At 43.7% G+C, this 18,306-nt stretch overlaps 1 protein-coding gene across 1 annotated transcript in view; it reads right to left on the reverse strand.

Moving 5' to 3' along the window:
* EPB41L4A (erythrocyte membrane protein band 4.1 like 4A) overlaps positions 1-18,306 on the reverse strand; it is a 445,595-nt gene that overhangs the window by 291,348 nt on the left and 135,941 nt on the right. The window lies entirely within an intron of this gene.

Here is an 18,306-nt window from a genome sequence, read left to right on the forward strand (position 1 = left end):
GTACACCCTAATCGCCCAGGCCACATCCAAGGCATGCAAAGCAATTTCCTTCTGATGTTTTGGCCTGGGACACAGGGAAGGCAACACAACGTCTTCATCCAAATGAAAATCAGAGACAGCCTGAGGAAGGAACAACGGACAGGGGCGAAGAACCACCTTATCACTGTGAACCACCAAGTAAAGTGAACGACAAAAATGCCGCCAATTCCAATACCTTGCGCGCTGAGGTCAAAGCCACCAAAAAGGCCACCTTCTGGGACAGCGTAAGCAGGGGAATCGCCCGAAGATTGTCAAAAGGAGGCTTCTGGAGGACTGACAGTACCAAATTGAGGTCCCAAGGCGGCAACAGAGACCGCAATGGAGGGATAAGTGCCTAACTCCCTGAAGAAAAGTACACACCAAGGAGTATGTGGCCAAGGGCCATTGAAGGAAGACAGCTAAGGCCGAAACCTGACCCTTGTTAGTACTCAAGGCCAGTTTCTGCTCCACCCCCCTTTGAATGAAGGTCAAGATCTGAGCCACCGAAAAAAGAGCGAGAATGAACTCCAAGAGACACCACGTAATGTACATCTTCCACAAATGATAGTAGATCTTCCTAGAAGTAGATTTCCTATCTTTTAAAGAGGAAGTAAACCCTCCTCTGCAAGTTGTACCTATAGGTAAGCCTATGATAAGGCTTACCTATAGGTACTGTAAATATCTCCTAAACATGTACCGTTTAGGAGATATTTACCTTAAATGCAGCCAGTGACATCACTGGCGCATGTACTCCGAAGGAACGGCCGCTGGTGCCGTTCCTTCAGAGCCCCGTGCCGTGACCGTCGGCTCCCGCGCGCATGCGCGGGAGTGAGGTAATCGCGGGTCCAGCCATTCAGATGGCCGGATGCCGCGAACCCGGAAGAAGGGTGACAGAACATGTCACCCACGGGAGAAGTGAGCGGTCGGCGCTTCAAAGGCTTCGTTCTAAGGTAAGTATATCATAATGAGCTAGTATGCGATTCATACTAGCTCATTATGTGTTTGTCTTTCAGGTGAACCTTTTGAAAAAAAATTCTGAGGTTTACAACCTCTTTAACAGCGTTGGAATCACTGACTCAGACAAACCTCTATCAATCAGCACCTGGCATTCAACAGCCAAGCCGTCAAAGCCAGTGACTGTAAAGCAGGATGGAAGATTGGTCCTTGGGACAGCAGATCCTCCCTGAGAGGAAGCTTCCAAGGAACATCGGCAACCAGCCGCACCAGATCGGCGAGGCCAGTTCGGGGCCACTCAGATGACCAGAATCCCTTCTGCCTCGATCCTGTGTAGAAGTCTTGGCAGAGGCTTGAGAGGAGAGAAGGCATAAATCAGACTATACTGACCCCACGGGCCACCAGCGCATCCATGACGTCTGCCAGAGGATCCCATGACTGAACCACAAATCTCTGCACCTTTCTGTTGAGCCGGGAGGCCAACAGATCCACCTTGGGGATGCCCCACCAGAGACACAACTGATGAAACAACTCCAGATGAAGAGACCACTCCCCTTGGTCTAACACCTGACCACTGAGGTAATCCGTCTGCCAGTTTTCCACCCCGGGAATGTGTATAGCAGAGAGGGCTGGAATGAACCGTTCTGCCCACCATAGAATGCCAGCTCCCCCAGAGCCGCCAGGACACTAGGAGCGAACAAGCACATTTGTGAGGTCAGGCACTGATGTTGGATGAGAAGGTCTGGCTCGCAGTCTCTGATCAAATTTATCCCAAAGGTGTTCCATCGGCTTGGGGTCACGACTTTGTGCAGGGGCCAGTCAAGTTCCTCCTGTCTTTATGGACCTTGCTTTGTGCATTGATCCAAATCATTTAGTGGAGGGGGGGGGGGGATTATGGTGTGGGGTTGTTTTTCAGGGGTTGGGCCTGGCCCCTTAGTTCCAGTGAAGGAAACTCTTAGGAGGCAGCATACCAAGACATTTTGGACAATTTCATGTTCCCATCTTTGTGGGTACAGTTTGGGGATGCCCTTTCCTGTTCCAATAAGACTGCGCATCAGTGAATAAAGCAATATCCATAAAGACATGGATGAGCGAGTGACTGGCCGGCACAGAGTCCTGATCTAAACCCGATAGAAAACCTTTGGGATAAATTAGAGCGGAAACTGCGAGCCAGGCCTTCTCGCTCCACATCAGTGCCTAACATCACAAATGCTCTTCTTGAGCTCTTCCCATAGACACACTCCTAAACCTTGTGAACAGCCTTCCCAGAAGAGTTGAGGCTGTTATGGCTGCAGGGGGGGGGGGGGGGCAACTCAATAATAAATCCTATAGACTAAGACTGAGATGCCATTAAAGTTCATGACTGTGTAAAGGCATGAATTCCAATACTTTTGACAATATAGTGAATTATGGGCATTTGCTTTTACAGTAAACCCCCCTCCATTGTGGGGGTTACGTTCCGGACCCAGCCGCGAAAAGTGAAAATCCGCTAAATAGAAAAACCCAATTAAAATGCATTGTAGCCATGTTTTTTTACTGTCACTGTACGTGTAAAAGCATTTTAAGGTCTTTAAACACACTTTTAAAACAATAGACACTGATTTAAACACATAAAAGATACTGAGAGACATAGCAAGAGCTATGGAAAACACAAAAATATTTCACCTTTAATGATTTATATAGTAAAATAACATTACAAAAAAAACTGCGATATACCGGGACTGCAACAACTGAACCGCGATGGAGTGGGGGTTTACTGTACAAGCATTTTTTCCAAAACATTCCCCTCTGCTCATTTTTTATTATATTCAATGTACACTTGAAAACTCTGAATCCTTCTAAACGCCTTTATGAGAGATCGGAGTAAGGGGGCGGTCCCGGCTCCCTTACCACGTGATCAGCTGTCAGCCAATAACAGCTGATCATGTGAAGTAAACCGCAGTCGGCGATCAGCTGTTTTTTTCTCCTCACACTGTCAGTGTGAGAAGAAAAAAAAAAAAACGATTGCGGGCTGCTGTCAGAGGGACATCAGTCCCGAAGAGGAGAGGGCAAATTGTGTCCACCAGTGCCACATACCAGTGCCCACAAGTGCCAACCAGTGTCACACACCAGTGCCCACCAGTGCCACCTACCAGTGCCCACCAGTGCCATCTGCCAGTACCCACCAGCGCCACCTACCAGTGCCATCTATCAGTGCTAATCAGTGCCCCATCTTAAGTGTCACCTACCAGTGCCTATCATTGCCACCGATTAGTGCCCATCAGTGCCCATGAGTGCTGCCTATTAGTGCCCTTCAGCACCACCTACCAGTGCCCTTCAGTGCCACCTTATCAGTGTTCATCAGTGTCACCTATCAGTGCCCACCAGTGCAGCCTACTAGTGCCCAACAGTGTAGCCTATCAGGGCCCATCAGTGCCTATCAGGGCCCATCAGCACACATCAATGAAGGAGAAAAATTATCTGTTTGCAAAATTTTATAACAAACTATAAAAACGGTTTTTGTTTTTTCGAAAATTTCGGTCTTTTTTTGTTTGTTCAGCAAAAAATAAAAACCCCAGTAGTGATTAAATACCACCAAAATGATAAAAAATTAATTTGGGTACAGTGTTGCATGACCGCGCAATTGTCAAAGTGCAACAGCGCTGAAAGCTGAGAATTGACCTGGGCAGGAGGGGGGTTTATGTGCCCTGTATGCAAGTGGTTATAAAGTTTTGGTCTTCTTTCGTTTATCGAGCAAAAAATAAAAAACCCAGTGGTAATCAATTACCACCATAAGAAAGCTCTATTTGTGGGAAAAAATTATATATGTTTTGTCTGTGTACAGCGTTGCATGACTACACAATTGTCAGGTAAAATAACGCAGTGCCAAAAATCTGGAGCCGCTTCCGGAGGTTAAAGCAGAGTTCCACTGGTTTTTGTGTTTATTAAAAGTCAGCAGCTACAAAAAGTGTAGCTGCTGAATTTTAACAAACACATACTCACCTGTCCCACGGTCCAGCAATGGGGCCTGCGAGAGCCTCGGTTCTCTCCCTCTTCCCCCCGCAGTGCCAGGATCTCTACTGTTGGCACTTGGCTTTGACAGCTTGCAGATTTACAGCCAGGTGAGCACTGCGCATGCACGAGTTGCTCTGCGCGTCTTGAGTGGACGGGCAATCTTCTGGGACCTCCGACGTGCCCCAGAAGATTGCAGGGAGGGAGGGGAGAGAACTTCCGCTCAAGACACCTAGGTGGCCCGAGCAGAAGTGGGAATGGGCATCTGTCAAAACTAGGTACCTGCTCCCCCCCAAATGTGGCATGTCAGCGGCTCAGAAGGCCTTAAAGCATAAGTTCCACTCTTGAGTGAAACTACGCTTTAAGCGACATTTTTCTTATTGCCCGTATGCATGGACCCTTGAAGGTTTTAGAATGCCGCTCTGCCTGCAAAGCTCTTTGGCTTATCCTGAACAGTTTGTGAATTTTTATTATGTGCTTATAGTTCACTATACAGTATGGGTCCTGCACACTAAGAGCCAAACTTCTAGCATAATAGGTCAGTAGTCTGCCCTACCCTTCTAGTTGATTTTTGTGCTGAAATTGCCTTTACACAAACTACACCTCTTGCATCCTAAATCGAGCCATGTGGCAACTTTTGAGCAATTTCAAATCCTGATCAACTGAATGTGGAAATTAGTGGTTTTGTGGTTGTCCTATGTCCCACAAACTGCACAAATCCAACGGAAAAGTCCAACTGAACAAGAAAATGTATACGCTGGTAACTTTATTCATCCGGACAACATGAACAGAGAAAGAGGTCCCAAAAGAAGACTCTATGATCATTCTGCCCCGATGAATAAAGTTACAAGCGTTTGACTCCTCAAAGCTTATTATTTGGTCTTTTACTTTTAATTTGCAAAAGAATAGGTCAAAGTTTTATTGATCCAAACCTAGTGGAAAAAAAATGAGTGTGTCTCCCAATGCTTTTTTAATGTACTAATTCCTAATGGTCTGGGGGACATGGAAGTTGTGTCCTTTGCTGCATACTTTGTCCTGAAAGGTATCCCTATTTCTCATCATTTCTCATCAAAGAAAATTGGTAGGTAGAATTGTATGTTCTCTTTATGCCCGAATTAAGTTTCTTCCATCAGATAGGTGAACATGGTTCCACCCAAAACTGGCCCTTGGGTGTGCGTAAATGATTATGGTATAAACATTAAACAGTAATAGCCTTCAAGGAAAAGGATTGACATAAATGGCTCAATACTCATTAATAAATAAGTTAATACCCATGTCGATATTTATAGGGTGCAGCAGGGAAATCCCATGACTCAGCACAGAATGGACTGTCACTATGATAAACGGGCAGCCTTAGCACATGGCTAATCATCATGCAAATAACAGGCCTCCTCATATGCCCTGCAACATCAAGCATAGCTAGAATTCCACACAACAATTAGCCATATGCTTTTCAGGCAAACATATGATCGATTGCTTTGAGAATCAAATTTTCTGTCCATCTCGTTTCTAAGAGGGAAACATCTGGAGGGATGCTACAGTTCATCGCTCCGCACATCACTTTACAAAAAGAAAGCTTTTTAAAAGACGAACATAACTTATGACTACAGACATTTCATTACTTGAAAAAAAATACATTACATTTGCTGACGCTCCTAAAGCAGAAATGCAGGTAAGCAGTTATACAGTATGAAAAAAATGTATACAGTATATACAGCTAAATTGTAAATGAGCATTCTTACCTAGAAACGAATTCACTATTCTGTTAAGGCATACCTATGATTCAGGCCCCCTGGCAGACAGCATAGATAGGTCCTAAGACTACAATGCATTTGAGCATAAAAGTCTGGTTTAGGACCCACCATTTTTGTGACTAGCCAAAGAAGGAGCAGAGGAACATAAATTAGGTTTTTACTCTGCTCTATCTTTCTGTCAAGAAGCTTTATTTAAGAAAGCACTATATAATATAATAGAGTCCTGGTATGTGGGAATGTGTGCCCTTACCTCCTCCATCTAAGTGTTGCTGTGAAGCATGCCTCCCTGGAGTTCAGCTTTAATCGCCTATTCCTAATTTCTGATTGAGGGTTGGACCACCCAAAGCCAATATGTGATTTATTTATTTTTTTGGTAGATGCTGGAGAGTAAGAGCTCTTTCACACGGGCAATCCGATCAGATCCGCCTGTCAGATCGGATCCGCCATGCAGCTCTATGGGGCAGCGGATGTCAGCGGAGACACCTCCGCTGACACCCGCTGCCATCCGTATCCGATCCTGTCCGTGAAATCTGTACGGATGGAAACCCTATTTTTCCATCCGTTCAGGGATCGGATCGGATGAGAGCAGACAGGCGGTCCGCTCTTATCCGATCCCCCATAGAGAGCAGCGGGAGCTGTGACAACTCCCTCTCCGCACTGCAAGCGGAGACGGACCTGTCATCCACCGGCTCAGCGGGGATCGGCGGATCGATCCCCGCTGAGCAGCACGGATCCGCCCACGGAGGAGGACCGTGTGAAAGAGCCCTTACAGTAAAACCTTGGAATGAGAGTAACTTGGTCTGCAAGTGTTTTGCAAGACAAGCAATTTTTTTTTTATAAATTTTGACTTGATAAACGAGTGATGTCTTGATAGACAAGTAGTGTCATGTCACATCTGAGTATAAAAGAGAAGAGAGGCGCCTCTAAGTGTAGCAATATAATTACATTTATTGAAGGTACGACATTTAGCAACTCACATGGTTGATGATTAAAACAGGCACATCTAAGTATGCAGGCATCGGAGGTAAAACTGTCCACATAGACCATCCTCCGCACCACCATCAATGTCATCCCTTCCACGCTGCGCTCCACGAGTGCTTTAAGCCTCGCTTTCATATGGCTCTACTGCAGGGTAGTCTTCCCGGTCACAATTGCAGACTGACAACGGTGAGAGCCGGCGGTGCGGGGGACAGTCTATGTGGACAGCTTTACCATGGATGCCTTCATACTTAGAGGTGCCTCTTTTTTTTTTTTTTGAAAAGTTCTTTTTATTGAAGAATTGAGATGTATAGGTACAAAACATAGCTTTTGGTCATTCCCTGGTTAATAATTAAAACAGAACTACTAATAACACATCCTATTATAGAACCCAAAAAAAAAAGGGAGGGGGAAAAAAACAAAACACCTTGCATAAACCTCACTCTGTCATTCTCCTATAAAATCACTTCAAGGGTTGATGAATTTTAAGGAGATTCCTGTTCCCTCTCAACCATCAGGATAATGTATCGGAAGAATATTAACTTGCATTTAGAATCCTACCTGAACAAATGTAATGTCAGTCCCTGCAGAGGAATACATTTGTTCATATCATAAGCTAAACCTTATCAGGGGGGAATTATTTCAGTCTGTGGACTCCTTATCATCTGTTGTACACTCCGAATCTGTCCACAAGTGCCAGACCTCAAATTTCCTAGGGCATCCCTGGGACAAATAAGAAGCTTTGTATAGGGGTACAACCTTATTAATGAAACGCTTCCAGAAGGGCAGATAAGGGGCTGTGTCTGATTTCCGCTTAGGCACTATCGCCTTCCTGACATAAAATAATAAGAGATCCAAGAGAGTATGCATTGCCCTACTAACAGCCAGAGAGTCACCTAACCCCAGGAGGCAAACACCAACTTTTACAGGGACCTGTATAGTAGTTAGGGTAAATATAAACTGGGTCACTTCCCGCCAGTAGCTACTAATCTGAGGGCACTCCCAAAAGATATGAGCAAATCCAGCAGGGTCGCTAGAGCATCTCCAACAGCAAGAAGAGGAATTAGGGTATATACGATGTAGTCGTGGTGTAAAATAAATTCTGTGCACTATTTTAAATTGGATCAGCCAGTCTTTAGTCGATATTAGTGCTTGAAATGGGCTGTTCCAGAGATCTTCCCAGTCTTGCTCCTCTGAACGCCACGCAGTTAGTAGGGCATCTAGTTCCACATGAACGGAGGATAGTGTCTTGTAGATGACAGAAAGTGTTTGAGAGCGTCGTCCGGAGGAGAACCTCCAAATCGCCCTGCTCCAATCTAAACGAGGACCCAAATTGCGCTGCATAGGTGTGTCGGAGTTGCAGGAATCGGAAAAAGAACGCATTAGGCAGTGTAAATTTATCTTTCAACATATTAAATGTAAATAATCCACTCCCATCACAAATATCTGAAAAGGTATCTGATTCCTTTAGCAGCCCAAAGTCCGGGGTCTGGTAAGGAATGAAATTATGGTAGTATGGGATTGAACCAAACCGGAGTTGATGGGGACCTTTTACCCCTCACTATATTGGGTTTAGTAATGACAGCATGCCAGGCCTTAACTGCCCTCATTCCTCAGGGAAGTCACGCGATCCCGTGACGCAACGCGTAGGAGGTACCCGAAACCCGGAAGGGATGTGTCCGACGGAACTCGGTTCCCACAGCGTTCGTGTGTTTGTTTATGCTGGATACAAGAAGGCTAACTGTAAGTGTACTACTAATTATGCTTCAATAAAAGTACATAATACTGCACCATGATAGCCTTATCTTTTTAAATGAGCCCGTAAGAAAGGAGGATAGCGTGAGGAGATCGTACCCTAAGGGAACTAGTGGAAGGAACCCCAAGGGAACCTGCGCTGGATATCTTTGGAAGGATTTGATACCGATTGGGATTAAGGTGAACCACCACTCCCCCTGAGATATACCACAGGCGCATATCCCTCGCAATAGAGGTGAGAGTTTAGCACACCTAGAAGTGGCACAAGGTGGAGGAGTAACGTCACTATATTTATGTAAACATCACCCACAATAAGAGGTGGATTGGGATATATGAAATAGAAAAACTACTTTCGAAGATTTATTGGACTTTTTTAATAGACTTTTGAGAATCGGATTATTGCATATTTATACTGATCAATACAGTTTTTATCACGTTTATTTATATATTGATATGTTGATGAGGAATATCACAGTAAGCATGTAGCACTTTTTATGAACACTTAGATATTTGTGTGCCACATAAGAGATTTACATACTATTAAATTGATAGAGAATTGATTATCCACTCATTTATTTAGTATTTTATTGGGATTGAATTTGGAAGCACAAAGCACTTTGGCAACAGGAATATTTATATATTTATAATTTTATATGATACACACCAGATAGGAGATACCACATATCAATTTTATACATTATTATTTATCTTTTCACGTTTATTATAAACAAGCACTTTATATTTAGTTTTTTTGACCTTAAAGCGCATTACTACCCCCATCTTATATGTCTTAAAAACTGTTTTTAGTATCAGTATCAGTGGTGCAGCATTAAGGAAACCATTAGCACCCCAGACAGCGCAGGAACCACATACCCCCTGATATAAAAGTGAATCTAATTGATTAAAAATAGATTTTTGTAAAATCTTACCGTAAAATCCTTTTCTCTTAAGCTCATTGACAGACGTAGTCCTCCTTGATTAATATCAACTCGGGTTATACTGCCCTCTACAGGAGTAGGACTAGACAGGAAAGAAAACGTTCTGGCCACACCCTAGGGGCAGTCCCAGAGGGTATATCCTCTAACTTCCTGCTACAGCAAATCAGTTATGTCACAAAGCAGTGTTTAGAGAATTTAACCCAACCCAACTCAAAAACAGAGGGGCGGGTACTACGTCTGTCAATGAGCTTAAGAGAAAAGGATTTTACGGTAAGATTTTACAAAAATCCATTTTTCTCTGTCGCTCATTGACAGACGTAGTCCTCCTTGATTAATATCAACTCGGGACGTCCCAAAGCAGTTCCACAAATGAGGGGTGGGAAAATGGAAATCAAAATCCAATCTAGAAGGCCCAACCGGTGCCAACTAGAAGTTTTAAAGGCTCATCAATCACACGATGAGACTCAACTTAAATTCCAACGGAAAAAAACCCTCGAGGTAGACCACCGGTCTCCTCAAATTGCGGCCTGCAAAACCTTGCGGCCAAATGAGGCATCCGCCGATGCCATCAAATCAACTTTATAAAATTTTGTAAAGGTATGAACCGACGACCAGGTAGCCGCCTTGCACACCTGGACCACTGACGCCTGATGGCGGTAGGCCCAGGAAGTACTGAGCGCTCGAGTGGAGTGCGCCTTAACAGGGAACGGAGGATTCCGACCCTTAATAGAATAAGCCTGTACCACCGTCTGTCTAATCCATTTGGAGATAGCCGCGGCAGATGCAGGCAACCCCTTTCTGGGGCCATCCGTGATCACAAAAAGTGAATCCGTCTTACGGAACGATTCCGTAGTCTTCAGGTATACCCTGATTGCCCGAACCACATCCAAGAAATGCAACGCATATTCCTGAGGATGATTGGGCTTAGGACACAAGGAAGGAAGCACAATATCTTCATTCAGATGAAAATCTGAAACCACCTTAGGAAGAAAGGATGGTTTCGGATGAAGAACTACCTTATCCCTATGAACCACTAGATATAGGGAATGGCATGATAATGCAGCCAGTTCTGACACCCTGCGTGCAGAAGTGATAGCCACCAAGAAGGCCACCTTCTGGGATAATTTAAGCAAGGGAATCTCCCTGATATTTTTAAAGGGAGGTTTCTGAAGAACCGACAAACACCAAATTAAGATCCCAGGGCGGTAAGGGCGCGCGCACTGGCGGAGCCAAGTGCCGCACCCCCTGGACACCAAGGAATGAGTAGCCCAAGGCTTCTGAAAGAAGATTGCTAATGCTGAAACCTGACCCTTGATAGTGCTCAAGGATAGTTTCTGCTCAACCCCCTTTTGCAGAAAAGCCAAGATTCGGGTCACCGAATAGGTACGTGGGGGAAATTCCAAAGATTCACACCACGCGATATAAGTCTTCCATGTGCGATAATAGACTTTGCTGGAAGTCGCTTTCCTTGCTTTAATTAGAGTAGGAATAACTGAAGATGACAACCCTCTGTCCTTCAGTACCTGGGTCTCAATAGCCAGGCCATTAAAACCAGCGACTGTAAAGCACGATGGAAGATCGGTCCTTGAGACCGCAGATCCTCCCTGAGAGGAAGTCTCCAAGGAGCGTCCGCGACTAGCCTGTCCAAGTCGGAGTACCCGGCTTGACGAGGCCAGCTCGGAATTTCCAGGATAACGAGTTCCCTCCACCTCTATCCTGCGGAGAAATCTCAGCAGCAATTTGAGAGGGGGGAAGACATATAGTAGCTGATACTGCCTTTACAGGCCGTTCAGCGCGTCTGCTGCGTCCGCTAGAGGATCGCGGGTGCGAGCCCTGTTGAGCCAACCTACCAACAGATCCATATCCGGAGTGCCCCAATGAAGGGACAGCTGGTGAAATACCTCTGGATGAAGAGACTATTCCTCTTGATCCAGAATCTGACGGCTGAAATAATCTGCCTGTCCACCCCCGTGATAAATATCGCGGAGAGAACTGGAACAACTGTTCCCCCAATAAGAATGTTGGCCACTTCTATGGCCGCCAGGGCACTCTTGGTGCCCCTTGGTGATCGACCTAAGTCATGACCGTGGCATAGTCCGATTGGATCCGAACCGGGCTGCCCTGGAGCTGCTCGGTCCAGTAAATCAGACAAAGTCTGATCGCTCTCAGTTCCAACACATTTATGGGTAACCTGGAATTTATCAGAAGAAATGACTTCCCCTGGCTGAGCATCGGAGACCGAAGCCACCAGACCAGAGCCCGGATCCGATTGTCCAGGGAATCGGGATTCCGATTCCATATGAGAAGAATCTCCTCTTTGGAGAATTCGGGTATGAGACTGGGCAAACGGTACTGCCTCTAAGGAGGCGACCATCAATCCCAGCTAGTTGACGGACAGCAACATCCGAATCATTGACTGAATCTTCTGGAGTTTCCAAAATTAGGCCCAGATGTATCCAAAATTAGGTAAAGGATGTATCCAAAATTAGGCCCAGATAGTTCAGTCTCCTGGTGGGAACCAGGGATGATCTTTGCTTGAAGATCTCACAGGAACACTGGAGAAAAAAAGCTGTCTAAAAAAAAGTATTTCTAAAAAAAAAAAATCCTGCCAGGACCGAAGATCCTAGCAAGGAATCTAGGTCCTTACTCCTAACTAGACAGAAAAAAACTGATTTGCTGTAGCAGGAAGTGAGAGGATATACCCTCTGGGACTGCCCCTAGGGTGTCGCCAGAACGTTTTCTTTCCTGTCTAGTCCTACTCCTGTAGAGGGCAGTATAACCCGAGTTTATATTAATCAAGGAGGACTACCTCTGTCAATGAGCGACAGAGAAAAAAGGATTTCGGTAGTCACTCTGGGGTGTGCCTAAAGCTGTGTAATAGAACTGGAAGAATTTTCATTTTAATTAAATGAATTCTCCTTATAAGGGATAAAGGAAGATGTGACCAGGCTTTGAATCTCTGTTTACGCCACTGTAGAGCTGGGGACAAATTAAGATGTCTAAAATCCTTAGTGTTAGGAGAAATATTGATCCCTAAATATTTAAACAGTCTTTGCCCATTGCAAAGGAGAATTGGGTTCAGCCAACCTTTTAGCCCCTTGATCAATCGGTAACACAAGGGATTTAACCCCAACTAGTATGTAGATGCGAAAGGGCGCAAAGCGGTGCAGTATCCATAGTGCCTCCAAAAGTAAAGGGCCAGGGTCCCATAGAATGAGAATTAAATCATCCGCGTAGAGCGCTACCTTGTATACAATGGAGCCCACACGAATCCCGGCTACATTATCAGATGCCCTCAATGCCTCTGCCAACGATTCCATGGCCAGCGCAAACAAGGCAGGGGAAAGAGGGCATCCCTGCCTTGTCCCCTTCTGGATCGGAAAGGGAGACGACAACTTGCCATTCAGCTTAATGCTAGCTATAGGGACTTTGTATAATATCTTAATCCACTTCCGAAAGACTGGGCCAAAACCAAAGAGCTCTAATACCTGCATCAAGTAACCCCATCGGACGGTGTCAAAAGCCTTTTTGATATCAAAGGCTACCAAGACTCTGGAGGCAGTCTCTTCAGGCTGAAGCTGGAGATGTGTAAAAACCCTGCGGATATTAACATCAGTGGATTTGCCAGGCATAAAGCTAGTTTGGTCAATGTTGATAATTGATGGTAACACGTGCATTATCCTGTTGGCAAGGCTTTGGTGAGGATCTTTAGGTCGTAATTCAGAAGTGATAGAGGTCTATAGGAAGAGCACTGCATCAAATCTTTGTCAGACTTGGGCAAAAACACAGATGTGCCTCTTTTAGTCATCAACCATGCGAGTTGCTAAATGTTGTACCTTCATTAAAAGTAACCATATTGCTACATTTAGAGGCGCCTCTCTTCTCTTTCATACTCTGTAGTTCTCCTGGTGGATTTTGCTTCTAATCTGCAACTTGTGGACGGACATTTTATGGATACACAACCTATCACATTGTTAAAATCTTTTTATAAGGACTATAAACTGAAGGAATTATGAATAAATGGTTGTGGAACGAATTATCGGAGTTTCCATCATTTTTTAGGGGAAATTCCCTTTGATATACCAGTGTTTTGGATTACAAGCATGTTTCTGGAACAATTTATGCTCTCAATCCAAGGTTTTACTGTATTTGTAAACCCTCACCTTGTAAAACAACTCATTCAGTTTAAAATAGAAATGAAAGACAAAACATTTGTGTATAAAAAAAAAACATTATAAATAACTCTTTTCCCTTTTAAATTGTAATCACATACCCTCTGTTCTCAGCTGCATAAGAGCTGGGGGGGAGCTGGAGGAGAGCAGGCTGAGTTCCCAGGACAGCTAGAGAACTGACCACGATGTGTTCTCCTGCTTAGTATGGTCAGTTTTTATTAGGAAAGCAGAGGGACTCAGTGAGTTAACAGCGGGTCAGAGGAGGAGCTGCTGCGTGAGAGAAATAACAATGCTCTTTAAAAATTATGATTTAAATTGAGTTGATTTAAATTAAGCCTTTTTACTAGTGATTTAAATCAGGATTTAAATTGTGATTTAAATGGACTTGATTTAAATCAAATCCACCCTGGTAGCTGTCCAAATTTTTTCTTGCTTACACTGTTCAGCGTGACAAGCTGGGCTTGCACCCGAGTGGGAGGTGTGTGGCATCTCAGTAGCAGACCAACCTGGAGCAGCATTACATTCAGTGTAGATTGAGAGAGTGAAGTTCTGCTTTAAACCTACAATTTTCTACAGAGGTATCAAACTAACCATAAACCTTTGATTATTACCTAATCACAGCAGAAGAAAGGTTGGGGGGGGGGGGGGGGGTACTAAGTTTGGCAGATGTACTCAAGCTTTGGCTTAAGTGTTCTTGCCTATGGCAAATACACTTACTATTCTTTCACATATATATTATTCTTATTATAGTGAAAGCCTATGGGAAAATTTGGCACCCTAACACCTCCCACAGTTTTTATATTACATAGACAAGTAATATACCGAAACGAGCAGATCGTTCGCGTTGCTATTACTTTTTGTAAGGTTTTGCTGAATATTTTGTGAAATATCGTAGTTTTTGTGGCAAAATTCGGCGAAATTGGCCCCATAGGAATGAATAGCGGAATGTTCAAAACTAGAGTGGGGCCTGAAAATAGTTAGACGGTGAGCGAAGAAATCTGGCTACAATTTCTAAACTGCTGCCATTCCCTCATTTTTTAAGGCCACCTACACAAACGTTACATCAAAACGTTAGCCTATCCCTGCTGCCAATTAACATGTCCACATCTAAGCCAACGCCCTATTAGTTTTTACACTATGACTGTTTGTTTCCAACTCATGTCATCCATTGACATTCATTGAAACTGCACTCAAAACCATCTCAAATTTCAGGGCCGTTTTCTAACCGGTGATTGTGCCTTCAGTTTTAATGTCTCAGACATACTATACATCAAAATGTCGGCTGGGGTCTTGTGATTCCTACTGTACAAGTCTCTAAGCTGTGAGATTTAGAGCTTTTACACTAGAGCCGTATGAAGTTGCCCCATAAGAATGAATGGCGGAATGTTCGGGAATTTCCAAAACTAGACCGTTTGTTTCCAACTGCCAAAATTTCTTAACTGCTGCCACTCAAACACACACACAACACACCCACACGCAACAAACATACTACACTACACAAACTGCTGCCACTCCCACATACAGATAGTTACTCCAGCTGGAGACTACCGGTGGCGGCAAGAACACTTCACACAATTTCCCCGGAAATTGTAAGTTTTCTAGTTCTCATATAAAGTTTATTTTAAATACTTTACAGAGCCAGCAGCCAATCGAAGGTGAACCCAAACTTTCTTCCTAGCCTAAGTGACTTTACAGATCCCCCCAACCTCCACCCCGCTCTGTTCAGCAGCCAGCATCAGAGCAAAGCCATGCCAGTGTATCACACAGCGGCTATCAAAGGGTGGCGTTCCATGGGATATAACTACAGGAAAAAATGACTGCTGACATTCTACTTCCATAGTCATCGCTTTACCCCAGCCTGCTGATTGGACCATGCATAAGCATCCCTGTGTTCTCCTTCCCTATAAGCATGTACACAGAATTACAATAATAGTGCTGATGGATCCAGAATGCTGATCTTTCCTCTCTAGTCTAAGCCCAGGGCGACTAAAGGGAGCTAATATCGAGACATGTTTAGGTTTTTAAAACACATTTTATGAATACTAACTGGAGCAAAAATGTTACTATGTGGCCATAGTTTCCGTTTGAGTAATATAACGGACATAAAAGTTAAGAAAATGAAAAATATCAGATATTTTACAAAAAAGCTGAAAATGTATTATACTGGATTTTTTAAATAAAAGCTTATCATGACATACACAAATATATACTGTATAAAAAAACATTTATACACACAATAGATACAGTATGTTAGGGATTATTATCAGAACAACTTGATTGTCACATAAAGTGACATAAAAAAACTTTTTTGCTTCACTAAAGAGTTTGTGAGGTGCTAATATACTGTTTCTTTAGACAGCAGAACAGAAAATGCAATATACAGTATAGTCTATGACCCTGTGGTTTCAACAAATATGTATACAGAACATGGGAGCATGGGAGTAACGCCCTTGGGTGTTTATCTCAGGAGTCACGGGGTAGATACACTTTACAGTACCGGTGTTCTCCCTTGCTGTCTGTTCAGTAAGGAGCAAGCATGTCTTGTGCCTTTGGTATCTCACAAGCATTTAAAAGGGAAACCAAGGTGACTGAGGGCAAAGGTCCTACTTGTGGCTTCAAAGTCAAGCATTAACAATACCTGTGCGGGTTTGCTCCAGGTACTTCGATTTCCTCCCACACGCCAAAAACATGCTGATAGGTTAACTGGATCAAAATGGTCAAAATTGGCTCTGGATTGTGTATATATGTGAGTTAGAGACCTTAGATTATATGCACTTTGAGGACATGTAGTACATGATGTAAATGTGCAACATATATGTGAAGCGTTGTGCATATCGACAGCGCTATATAAGTATACAAGATAAAATAAGCAGGTATATTTACTTTTTTTTTTTAAAGACCTGTTTGAGTAAAGTTTGATCTAAAAGCAGAAAATGATAGGTGGATTCCCTTAGCAAACGGGTCCCACCTTCTGAGCAAACAGGTCAGGATCCACAACCATAAATGAAAACTGTGTCCAGACTTAACAGCCACATCAAAAATCAGTAAATATCAGGGGTATAGAATCTGCAGTCTTCCAATGGATCAGTCAGAATTAAATACAGATTAACAGCATAGAATCTAAAGTCTACTAGGGGGTATTTTAGAAATACAGAACATAATCATGGAATCTGGGGTTTACTATCAGATATATCAAAGCTACTGATTAGCAACATGGAATTTAGGGTCTACTGAGGGGTTCATTAGAGTTCAGGAGACACAGATGCCCCAAGACACCAGTTAAAGTTAAAAGGATTTTAAGCTTAAAAAATAATGTCACTGGCAGCACCTCTGTTTTATGCAGCCATAATGCACTGTGTAAAGTATTTTTTTCAAAGATCTTTATGCTGGTCACGTTACTCCCAGCCGCCTTCTTATTCCGATCCAGGACTACAGTGGGAGGGGCTGAGATTCTCTGACGTCAGACGGGGAGGTCATGTGACCGACGTGCTGGCCACTTAGCCCCTCCCGCTGTAGCCCTGGATCAGAATAGGAGAGCGTGTGGGAGTCATGTGACCAACCTGAAGAACTCTGAAAAAGGTATTTAGAGGCTTTGTTTTAAAAATATACTTAGTGCATTATGGCCGCATAAAACTGAGGGGCTGCCAGTGACATTTTTTAAAGTTTAATTATCTACTGGTAGTGGCAGGAGGGGGGGAGGCACAGACACACGGAGCTGACAGGCAGGGGAGAGGGGGGGGGGGAGGAGAGAGGGGGAGAGAGCAGAGCTGCAGACAAAGGAGGCACATAAACTGACTAGCTAATCAGGGCTATGGAGCCATGATTATCGTGGTTAGGACACAGAGGGAGACACAAGAACTGGCAAGAGGAGACAGTTTTTTAAACATCTAATGGGCCATACACACTATAAGATTTTCTGAAGACTTTTTCCTTTAGACTTACCAAAACCATATAATATGAGGTCAAACCTAAACACTTTCAATATGTATGCAATCTGGCAGACCCTTGCACTACATAGAAAAGGTAAATCTGAAGGAAAAAGTCTTCAGAAAATCTTATAGTGTGTATGGCCATTTAGAAAGGGGCAGATTAGACAGCACAAGCAATGTGCTGTTTAATCCACTATAAGGGAACAGGATCACTTTTATTTTTTTTAGGGTTGCAACCACTTTAAATTGGCACCAGAAAAGGTTAAATTGTCCAGATCCTTTTGAAATTTTTAACTTTCTTGTGGAGAGGGGACTCCAACCTATAATTAAACAGGTACCACGTTTTTTGTTTGAGCTGTTAAACCATCAGGATTCCAGACCATATGCTCTGGTCAAGGTCTGCTTGGCAGCTGCAAAAATGAAGGTTAGAAGACGAAGTTGGTCGATAATACAGTCAAGTGGTTTAAGAATCAGTTAAGCCCAGTTGGGATTTTTGGGGATGCTGGGGGAACCGTATAAAGAAGTAGACCCTGGTCAAAAAATGTTGATTCTAGGGCAGACCCAGCATATGTATACTAAAGTGCCAGCTGCTTGACAACCCTGTAAACAAAAATACAAGGTGCCCCAAACAAATTAACCAGTCTATGGGGTACCGTATATCAACTAAGCAATAATTTATAGTTTGCCTCATATAGTGGGGCATCAAAAAGTCTCCATGGGTATTTCACGGAATCCCATATTTTCAATAAATGGAGGAGACTTGCAAAATGATTCCATAGACCAGGAGAGATCCATAGAACCATGTCTCACCATAGGC

Source organism: Pelophylax lessonae (genome assembly GCF_965119305.1).
Source record: "Pelophylax lessonae genome assembly, chromosome: 1".
NCBI classification, from domain to species: domain Eukaryota; kingdom Metazoa; phylum Chordata; class Amphibia; order Anura; family Ranidae; genus Pelophylax; species Pelophylax lessonae.